Raw genomic sequence first — 11,318 nt, forward strand, 5'->3', positions numbered from 1 at the left:
ACTGCCTTTAAAAAAAAAAAGAGTTATTAGACTAATGGACCAGAGAAATTGCTGTGGATATAGTGTATCTCGATTTTTAGCAAAACATTTGACAGAGTTTCCCATGATGCCCTTGTGGACAAGACAAAAAAGATACAGACTTGACGATAGTCTATTTGGGTAGATTTGAAACTAGTTTAATAATGGGAGCCAAAAAGTGATATTTCCGCAATGCAGAAGGAGATATCTAGTGAGATAACAGAGAACTTTCTCCTTGTCCTTATTTTGTTCAGCATCTGGGTGAGATGAAAGCACAGATGGCAAATCAAATTTTGGCTAATATGAGTCTGGGAAGGGTCACAACTCATTCAATGACAGAATCAGGATCAGTAGATACTTACTACTAGCTCAAGGCGAGGACACATTAATTTTCAGCAAAAGACAAATTCAACAGCATAGCAAAATAAACAAGAAGAAATATTTCCCTTGTACGTACCAGGTTATGCTTTCCCACTGGTTATCATGCCGCTAGGGATGGAGAACACATGCAGGGATGATAGAATCATAGATTTAGAGCTTGAAGAACTGTTAGAAGTCATCTAATCCAACTTCTGGGAACTGGTGGCACAAAAGTTCTCAAATCTAGTGTGGGATTTGTACTCAGGTCCTTTGAATTCGAGGCAGGTAGGTGGCATGTATGGGGCCTGGAGGCAGGAAGACCTGAGTTCAAATGCAGCCCCAGACACTTAACGGTGTGACCCAATCAATATAGAGGTGATACTTCGGTTATGGGTAGCTAGGTGGTACAGTGAATAGAGCACTGGGCTTAGAATCGGGAAGACTCTTCTGCCTCAGACACTTACTAGCCATGTGACCCTGGGCAAGTCACTTAACCCTGTTGGCCTCAGTTTCCTCATCTATAAAATGAATTTTAGAAGGAAATGGCTAACCTCTCCAGTATCTCTGCCAAGAAAACTCCCAATGAGGTCACAATGAGTCAGACATGACTGAAAACAACTGAACAATAACAACTTTTGAATTCAAAGCCAGAACACTTTTGGCTGTACCTTGATGCCAGTGAACTCTGATGTCAAGCAAGTCATGGATAAGATGTATGTAGATCACTACAACAATCCTGTGTCAAAGTTTTTCATTCAGTCTAGTAGGAGATTTTCCCAGTAGGAACATATCACCAATTTCATATAACACTTCTTTCTGGAATATTTCCCCAGCTTGCACTCACATTTGTGGTTTGGGGTCCTAAGAAGGTTGGTTGACTACTCCTACTCTCAGGGCTCTATTGGGTAACCCTGATGGGCTGGGTTTCTAGTGTTGTCTCTCATGAGCCCCCACCAATGTGCTTCCCATTAACAATTAGTCAACCAGACTAAATCATATTTAGCAAGGTTATTTACAGAGATGGTATAGTAAAAATAATTGGCACAAAATGTTTCTCCCAAACTGGGGACTTACTCGCCCCCTGAACACATATGGTTAATGGGTATAGTGGGTTGAAACTTAAAGTATAGTGGTTGTGAAGCAAACATGTAGAGAACACATGAGGCAAAGGAATATATGACAGCTTATGGTCATTGGTAGTCCTTTTCTCCCATTACAAACTTTTCATTAATTTCCTCTTAGATGTAGATCTCTGATGAGATATGAGGATCGGTGCCTTTCTAGAGTATAGTTCCCCCACTAATATGGTCAATTGAGCTGTATGGAGAGGGAGAGTGACAGGAAGAAAGGAAGGAAGGAAAGATGAAAACTCCTTTTAAGAGTGATTCCTTTTTGGGAGCTCAGTTCAAACTGTAATTCTCAACTCAAACAGCAATCTCCCACTGCTGGGTTAGTCTCCTCTGGAGTTTCTCTGTATTACTTTATTTGGTCAGCCAATCATGCTTTTTCCTTTCTTGGCTGAATCAAAGAAATTTGATTGGACACCTCAGGGCATACACAATCTTGTTTATACCTCATATCCATTGATTAATTTATTGATTGATTTTGTAACTTGATGAAAGAATCATTCTCATCTGATAAAGGTATCAGGGAGCATATTAAGCATGGTATCACTTGAGATGGGGCTGGTGGGAGTCTATCTCTTACATTTGTAATGAAAGTTAATTGAAAGTAGCATTCAAAGAGTAATAGAATTGTAGAAATGCAAGAGACCTCAAATATCATCTAGTTTAACCTTTTCATTTTTACAGATGAAGAAACTGAGGTGAAAAGAGGCGACGTGATCATATTGTCATGCTGCAGAGTCAGTACTAGAATCCATATTGGTTTTCCAACTAAACCATTTGCTTTGATCTTTCAAGGATCCATTAATTCATTGGTATGGATATACTCCCCCCAAAATTACTGTCAATGCAAATTATAATACTTCTGAAACTTGGTAATAAGTCTTCCAAAGTTCTTTCAGGATATGTATGACAAGAGGAGACACATAGATGGCCATGCATGTGGGGAGCATGTGTGGTTAGATGCATGTCTGGGATACACATATGAGAAGGAACATGAATGATCAGGACAACTGTGCCTTATATGGCAGAGCCACCAAGGTCCTCTGATGACTCTCTACCACTCTCTGCTACATCTCCACTGAGTCACCACCTTTTGATTGTCAACTATGATTCTGGTTCTTCATTGCTGCTGCTGTCTACTAACTGCCTTAGCTGGTCTTCAGCCAAATGTAGCTAGGGGCACAGTGGATACAGTGCTGGACCTGGAGTCAGGAAAATCTGAGTTCAAATATGGCCCCAGGCAATTACTATGTGACCTTGGGAAAGTCATTTAACCGCCACCTACCTCAGTTTCCTTATCTGTAAAATAAGGATAATAATAGCCCCTACTTCCTAGAATTTTTGTGAGGACAAAAGAAGACAATCTAAAGCACTTTATAAACCTTAAAGTGCCAAATAAATGTTTGTTGATGATATTATTATTAATATTATTAATTTTCAAGAGTAATATTGTTAATAATAATAATAATATAGCTTCTTCCTTTAAGGAAGGAGTTTAGCCCCAAGCCTATCTCTAGCCATTTTATAATGCATGATCCAATCAACTACACCTAGCCAGAAAACTGGAGAAACCCTTAAACATTTTCATGTTTGACTTTTGGATTCTTCTTCCTGCCATTGCTTGGGGTCCCTCAATCTAAAGCAGAGGTGGGGAATCTGAAGCCTCAAGGTCACATGCAGTACTCTAGGTCCTCGGGTGAGGCCTTTTGACTGAGTCCAAGTTTTACAGAACAAATCCTTTCATTAAGGGGATTTGTTCTGTGAAGTTTGGATTCAGTCAAAGGGTCACAGTTGAGGACCTAAAGGGCCACATGTGGCCTCGAGGCCACAGGCTCCCCACCCCTGGTCTAAAGTCTCGTTTGAGTCTTAATTCCTATAATACTACCAGGCTCTCTGGTTTGGTTCCCCTTCAAACTCTCCCAGGGACACTACTTAGCAAAAGTACTGCAAAGGAGCTGGTTGGAAGTGAGTTGAGGAGATTCTTTTTAACCCAAACGATATCCCTGAATACCATGATGCCACTTTTTTTTTCCTGGATACTATGAAAAATAAACTTAAGAGCAATATGGAAAAGGGGTGGCTAAAGCTTGTGAATCTCCTTTACTTTTCCCCAACAACCAAACTAACTATTTTCCCTTCACGTATTTTGTTTGTGATTGGTCATATTGTCAACTTGTGAAAGCAAAGATCAAAATCGATCACAAATTAGAAGAAAAGATAAAGATGGGAATATATGACCGACCACAGGCAACAGGATGGATGAGTCCATGGCCAACATCATTAAACTCAACTGAAGATCAGAGCAGCCACTGAGGTGGAAATGCGCAGGTACTACTGGGGTGGTTTTGAGGTGAAGGGCCCAGCTGACCATAGCACACAAAGAAGATGGATGCAGCAGCAGGAACAGACCTGTGTCCTACTGCCATGTAGGATAGCTTCCAGAGAAGTGGCAACACAACCTGTTCAACAGAATAATATTTGAAGGAGATCCTGGCAGAGAGACAAGTGGAAAACTACTGGTCTCCAATATGAAATTGGGGGTGTTAGATGTGGATGTTCTGGAATCATTTGCTGAATTTGGAACTCTGAAGAAAACAGCTGCACTTTACGATCAGTTTAGATGGCACTGAAGGACAGCAGACGTGCATTTTGAGTGAAAATCAGATGTTCGGAAGGCTATGGAGTAGTATAATGATGTCCCCTGAGAGGGCTGCGCTGTGAATATTCAGCACATGACATCCCACATAGATACACAGTGAAGGCCTACACAGAGTGTGAGCAGAGATGAGATGACCAGAAGGCATGGCCCTGGAAGCTTTGGTGATGGCAGCAGCACTTAGGCAGTGGCAAAGGGGATCAAGGACGAGGCAGAGGAATGGGAAGAAATTCCTAACAGCCTCATTTGGCAGAAGAGCAAGACGCACAAGTGGAGGCTCATAATGCTAGGATGGACACCAGCAGAGCCAGCAACCTAAGCCTGGAATAGAATAGGACCCAGAGAGCTCATTCGTTACCTGCCTATTGGGTAGGGGAGTTGGGTGGCTGTTGTTTGTCCTTCATTCTTTTTTTTTTAGGTAATTGGGGTTAAGTGGCTTGTCCAGGGTCACACAGCTAGTAAGTGTCAAGTGTTTGCTCTGAGGCTGGATTTAAACTCAGGTCCTCCTGACTTCAAGGCCAGTGCTCTATCCACTGTGACACCTAGCATCCCCTTGTCCTTCTTTCTTGAAGAGGACCATAACATCAGGAAGATGATGCCATGACTTTCAAGTGAATTGGACTTAAGTGACGGAGGGCTATGCAAGGTCACCAGCCTCACTTTCTCCTCTGGAGCTATCTGGGGCCAGGGCAAAAATATAGATCAGGACAAGTGGAGATGGCCGTGGATGGCTATGGGTCTGATAACAATGGTGGATTTATTCCTTTTATGTTTGTAAATGATAGTTGAAATTCACTTAAAATTCACGTTGATTTTTTAAAATTCTGAAATACTTGTTTTGTAACATCTTTTTCCCTTTGGAGTAAAATTTTAGTAGTTGCTTTTATAGAGAAAGTAACATTAATATCTTTGCCATAATAAAATAGAATGTGTATTGTTATTTTTTTAAATAGTGAAATCTTTTTTTTTTTTTTGGCTAGGCAATGGGGTTAAGTGACTTCTTGCCCAGGTCACACAGCTAGTAAGTGTTATGTGTCTGAGGCTGAATTTGAACTCAGGTTCTCCTGACTCCAGGGCTGGTGCTCTATACACTGCACCACCTCGCTGCCCCATGTGTATTATTTTTTAAAAAAGTTTAGGGCTCGCAGTTACAACAGCTTCATTGCAATCTATTCAAACAAGTTAGTGAATCTTAAAAAAAATAGGCTTCAATTAATCAACAAACACCTACTATGTGCAGGACAGTTGGTGCTGGGGACACCGAGACAAAGAATGAAGTAGTCTTTGCTCTCAAGGGGCTTACATTCTCAAAGGGGAAGCAACATGCTAGTATGTGAGTATATAGAGAGCAAGGATAAAGAGAATAAATCCAAGGTAATTAGGGAGGGAAGGTAGTATCAGTCCAGGTGATTAGGCAAGGTTGAATGTAGAGGGTATTGCCTGAACTACTCCTTGAAGGAAGAAAGTGATTTGTGAGTCAGAGGTAAGGAGAAAGTATGCTTCAGGTATGAGGAGCAGCCAGTCCAAAGGCATGGAAATGGGAGTTGGAATGTCATGAATGAGGAACAGAGAGGTCTGAAGGAATTATGCAATATTTGAGCTAAAAGGAAGGCATAAATTCTACTTCTTATATACTCCATTATCCTGCATATCTCATAATCAGGAAGGAAGGGCAATTCATGTGTGAATAAAATGGCAGTAGCACCAATAACCCTGGTAAGGACACCAGTCCTTTTCCCATATAGGGTTTACTGGAACCAGCTTATAAAAGAAGTTATCCCCATATTCTAAACTGGTAACATTCCCTGTGCTATTGTATGCCCCTGGGAAAGTATCATGCAGTAAGCCATATTGTAAGCTGATGATGGGTGGTCTTGAAGAATAGTATTCATCCAAGTTCTGAACTGGGCTGATGCTATGTTACAAGTCATACAGTCCTCAAAAATCACCTTCAGCATCTTTCCCCAGTTTTCAGGAAGGCCTGTGCTAGAGACTCAGGGATCTTGAAACCATGACTGCATAGAGCCAACATTGGCTGTATTCTGACTGCCAGGAAAACTAGGAAAGTAATGGTTAGTCTGAGTCTTCTCCTTTTCCCTGCCTGAGCTTAGTCATCCAATAAGAAGAAAACATGCTGAAGGAGTATCCAAATTATCACCATGGATCCCACGGTGAGATTCCCATAAACATATTCTCCAAACAGAAAGCGCCCAGACTAGTAACTTACTGGAAATGGGCAAAGGAACAGATGTTGACACAGATAATGGCCATGTTTAATAGCAGATATAAAGCAATCACTACAACATGGAGGTCAAAGGATCCTACAAGTTGCCTTTGTTAACAAATGCTTTATTGGTCTCCCTGCCAAGTAGAGATAAGTCAGCCTTAGGTAAAATTGGCTTAAAATAGAAAGTGATTTGCAAAACCTTACAAAGAGTGGTGGTGAAAAAATATAAACAGTCTCACTTCATAAAATAGAAAGATGCAGTAGAAAGAAAAACAGGCGTAAAGAAAGCGTGGCTAGAGGTCCAATCAAGTCAGATTATTCTGACGTCATTTAAAGAAACTAGAAGGAGAACACAAAACAGATGAAAAATGGAAGAGTTCTGTCAGCATCTTATTTTCATCAGTAATAACAGTGGAGCAGCCATATTTGGGCCCTAACATCTCAATCCACGATGTTCAAGAAGAGGAAGAGAAACCAGCCAGAGGAACCGTGTAGCTAAAAAGATAAAGGCAAGAAGAGCAACCAGATCCGACAAAGAGGAGGCTAGTGCTTGAAGAATCCCAGTTCTGAGGGCACTGAGGGACTGGTTCTCATGATATCTGAAAGAAGGGAAAATACTGAATGATTACTGAAAATCATGGAAAACATTCAACAAAAAGAAAGGCTAATCAAGTAGATTAACTACTGGACTCTATGTCTACTTTTTCTTTTCTAAATCTTAAGAATGGTCTACTCACCCATCAAGTGTATTTTTTATGAATGTATGAGAAAGGAACAGGTAGGCTTTTGCAAATGGTATTCTACAGTAGAACATATCTTTATTTGTATGCAGTTGAAGGGTGCAGAGGATGTGAAATCTCATTATATTATTTCTTTTACTATGAAAAAAAATGGCTCCTTAGAACAAGAAGCAAAATTAGAGATTTTTATCCAACAAAGTATCTCTCATGCTTGAATCAAGATCATATAAGCTTCACTGATTGATGAAATAAGAGGTAAGTTTGATGAATTATCCTCTTATTACCAAGATCAAGTGAAGCATAAAATTAGGAGAGCTGTACTCCACAAACTTAAATCCAATTCACTTGCAAGTCATGGCATCCCCTTCCTGATGTTATGGTCCTCGTCAAGAACGAAGGAGAAACAATTACTCAACAAAGGTATTTGCTACTGTCACGAAGGATATCTAGTGCAGAGTCTAAATGGAGAGAGATCCCTTAAAGATGTGCTAGATGTCCTTATTTGGAGACAATACAGTTACAAGCACATCAAGCCTCAGAGAATTATAGAGCCTTTTACATGAAATTCATAGCCAACCCAAAAGAATTTTGCCCAACCACCTCCACAGAAGAAGCCAAGTGGCTCTAGAATGCCTATGGTATAGAGTATGGAATGAATAGCTCACTAAGTTGGTCCCTTCAGAGTGTACATTATACATTTTGGTCAGACATTGTATATGTACAATAACTGGATACAGAACTGAATAGAAGGAAGAGAGAAGGCTGGATCACATTTGGAAAACTGAGCAGCACTTTGAATTACCCCAGACCTCTCTGAAACAATATTTTTATTTTTTATTCTTTTTAATAGTCATCTTTTTAACACCAGCATTCTTTGGGTGATACTCTATGCCTGTGAATCATAGAATACCACTTGAAAAAGCAAGACTTGGGGTCATCAAAAGGGCAATGAGCAAGGGCAGCTAGATGGTGCAGTAGATAGAGTGCTGGGCCTGGAGTCAGGAAGACTCATCTGCCCAAGTTCAAACCTGGTCCCAGATACTTACTAGCTGTGTGACCCTGGGCAAGTCACTTAACCCTGTTTGCTTCAGTTTCCTCATCTGTAAAATGAACTGTAGAAAGAAATGGCAAATCACTCTAGTATCTTTGCCAAGGAAACCCCAAATGGGGTCACGAAGAGTTGGACACAACTGAAAATGACTGAACAACAATGAAAAAGGCACTGGAGAGATGTAGGGCAAGTGTATCTAGTTTACATCATTTTACCAACATGTCTTGCACATGAAGTGATGTAAAAGATACTACCTAAATGCAACAAATGACGTTGGCATCAAATTATTGGAGTTAAAGCCCACATCCTTCCTTTCTGTTAACAATCTGTAAACTATAAAAGTGGAGATTAGGTACTATCAGTCGCAATCACCCTGTGAGGTAGCTCTGCTTACCTGTTTGGGCGACTGTACTTTGTCAGGTCGGGGAGGGTGTTGTTGGAAAGTGTCTCATGTTAAAAAAAAAAGTATCCATAAAAGAACAATTTAAAACCAAAAGATACTAATAAAAACTTATCTTTTTAGAAAATATATTTTATGAGAGATTTTAAACTGTCAAAGGAGACGAGATGATCTTATATAGCAAAGCAAGGAAAAACAGATAGATAGCCCCTATACTGTACTGACCTCCTGGCTGTTCCATGATGACACTCCATCTCTCAGGCCTGAGCATTTTCTCTAGTTCTCCCCCATGCCTGGAATGCTCTCCTTCCTCATCTCTGCCTCCTGGATTCCCTGGCTTCCTTTAAGTACCAACTAAAATCCCATCTTTCACAGGAAGCCTTTCCCAATTCCTCTTAAGTCTGGTTCCTTTCCCTTTTTATTTTTTTCCTATATATCCTATATATATTTTATTTGTACATACTGGTTTGTTCTTTGTCTCCCCTGTTAGATTGTAAGTTCCTTGAGGGTAGGGACTGACTTTGCCTCTTTTTGTATCCTTAGAGCTTAGCACAGTGCCTGGCACATAGTAGGTGCTTCATAGATGTTTACTTGCTTCCTGACTTACTGGTACCCACATGATATTTTTTTTAGGTAATTGGGGTTAAGCCCAGGGTCACACAGCTAGTAAGTGTCAAGTGCTTGGTCTGAGGTCAGATTTGAACTCGGGTCCTCCTAACTTCAGGGCCAGTGCTCTATCCACTGCACCACCTAGCTGCCCCGGTAACCATATAATACTAAGAGACCTAGGAACAGCTAGGTGGTGTGGTGGATAGTGCACCAGCCCTGAAATTAGAAGGAACTGAGTTCAACTCTGACCTCAGACACTTACTAGCTGTGTGAACCTGGGCAAGTCATTTAACCTTGATTATGAGACAGAGATAGAGAGAAAGAAAGAGAGAGAGAGAGAAACCCTATAAGAAGGCCCCTGGCAACTTGAGTGTGTCTCCTGTGGAATATTGATGGTATGGTGGATATGGTGATATGCTGGACCTGGAGTCAGGAAACCTGAGTTCAAAGGTAACCTCAGATACCTGCTATGTGTCTGACCCTGAGCTAATGACTTCATTTAACCTCTCTTAGCCTCAGTTTCCTTATTTGTCCTCATTGTCCAACCTTATTTTCTCCTAAGGTTATGGTGACAGTTAAATGAAATAAAATGTATAAAGGGCTTTGCAAACTGTGTAGGGCTATAATGTATAAATGCTAACTTATCGTTGGTGGTGGTGTTTTTATCACAGGATACAAAGGCTTGGATGGATTATAATCTGTACCATGGGAGTGAGTGCCCTTGTCGATGAGCTCACAAATGCATTGAAGTATAATTTAATATTTCAGCGAGAAAAGAGCATTAGCATCAAAAATTTCTTCCAGGACCCGTAGGCACATCCTGGAAGAAATTTTTGATGGTTGCTGTCCTTCGTTCTCAAAGAGGACCAACATGACACCATAATGTTGGAATCAAAGTGCAGTGTGTCCAACTGTGGCTGGTCAGACCAATAGGAGCTTGGAAGGCTCTACTACAAGTCGGGCACGAATAGTCCATGTGAACATTTGGAGTGGAACATGTTCTGTAACATAGTGTAGGAAACACTGTTCCATGGGAATAGTGGAAGAGAAGGTTGCAAGAGACTCACAGGGTCTCAGAAATGGAGGTTGGCATCAGAAGTCATCTAGTACAAGTCATTTTGGAACAAGAATTCCCTGTACAACGTCTACATCTAATTACTGTCTCGCCTTAGCTTCAAGACCTCCAGTGAAGGGAAAATACAATCTCTCCTTCCCCTAAGCAGCCCTTTCCAACTCTGGACTGTTCTAATGATTAAGAAACAATCAGATAAGGTTAAGGAACTTAGATTTTATCTGTTGGTAGTGGACAGCTATGGGAAGGTTTTGAGCCAGATATACGACGTGATAAAAATACTGTCAAACTAAGTTTAGCGTTACCATTAGGAGACAGCACAGTATAGTAAATGGGCCACTAGCTGGTGAGGGGGATAGAGTGCCAGGCCTGAAGCCAGGAGGACTCATCTTCGTAAGTTCAAATCTGATCTCAAACACTGACTACCTATGTGACCCTCGGCTAGTCATTCAATCCTATTTGCTTCAGTTTTCTCCTCTGTAGAATGAGCTGGAGAAGAAAATGACATACCACTCCAGTATCTTTGCTAAGAAAATCTCCATTGAGGTCATAAAAAGTCAGACATGACTGAAACAACCTAACAGCAGCCATAGTACAGTAAAAAGAGGCTGTGGAGTCAGAGGCTGTCATTTGCTCATTTCAGTTGTGTTCAACACTTCATAAACCTGTTTGGGGTTCTCTTGGCAAGATACTAGAGCGGTTTATTATTTCCTTCTCCAATTCATTTTATAGATGAGGAAACTGAGGCAAACAGGGTTAAGTGACTTGTCCAGGATCACACATCTAGTAAGTGTCTGAGGCCAGATTGGAACTCAAGAAGAGAGTCTTTCTGGCTTCAGGCCTGGCACTTTATCTACTTTGCCACCTAACTGCCTCTGCACTACTTAGCGGAGTCAGAGAACCTGGGTTCATATCCCACCTCTGACACTTGCCCATCTTGGGCATCACCACACCTTCCTAGGCCTCAGTTTCCTCATTTGTCATGTGAAGGGGCGAGGTTGAACAAGGTGGCCTATAAAGTCCCTTCTAGCACTAGATCTATAAACCTCTGGGTTATC

At 41.0% G+C, this 11,318-nt stretch overlaps 1 pseudogene; it reads left to right on the forward strand.

The window, feature by feature from the left end:
• The first annotated feature begins 210 nt into the window (after window positions 1-210).
• On the forward strand, window positions 211-4,491 carry LOC110215591 (THO complex subunit 4 pseudogene; annotated as a pseudogene).
• Window positions 4,492-11,318: the final 6,827 nt, after the last annotated feature.

This window comes from Phascolarctos cinereus, unplaced genomic scaffold (genome assembly GCF_003287225.1).
Source record: "Phascolarctos cinereus isolate Bilbo 61053 unplaced genomic scaffold, phaCin_HiC Scaffold_726;HRSCAF=1367, whole genome shotgun sequence".
Taxonomy (NCBI): domain Eukaryota; kingdom Metazoa; phylum Chordata; class Mammalia; order Diprotodontia; family Phascolarctidae; genus Phascolarctos; species Phascolarctos cinereus.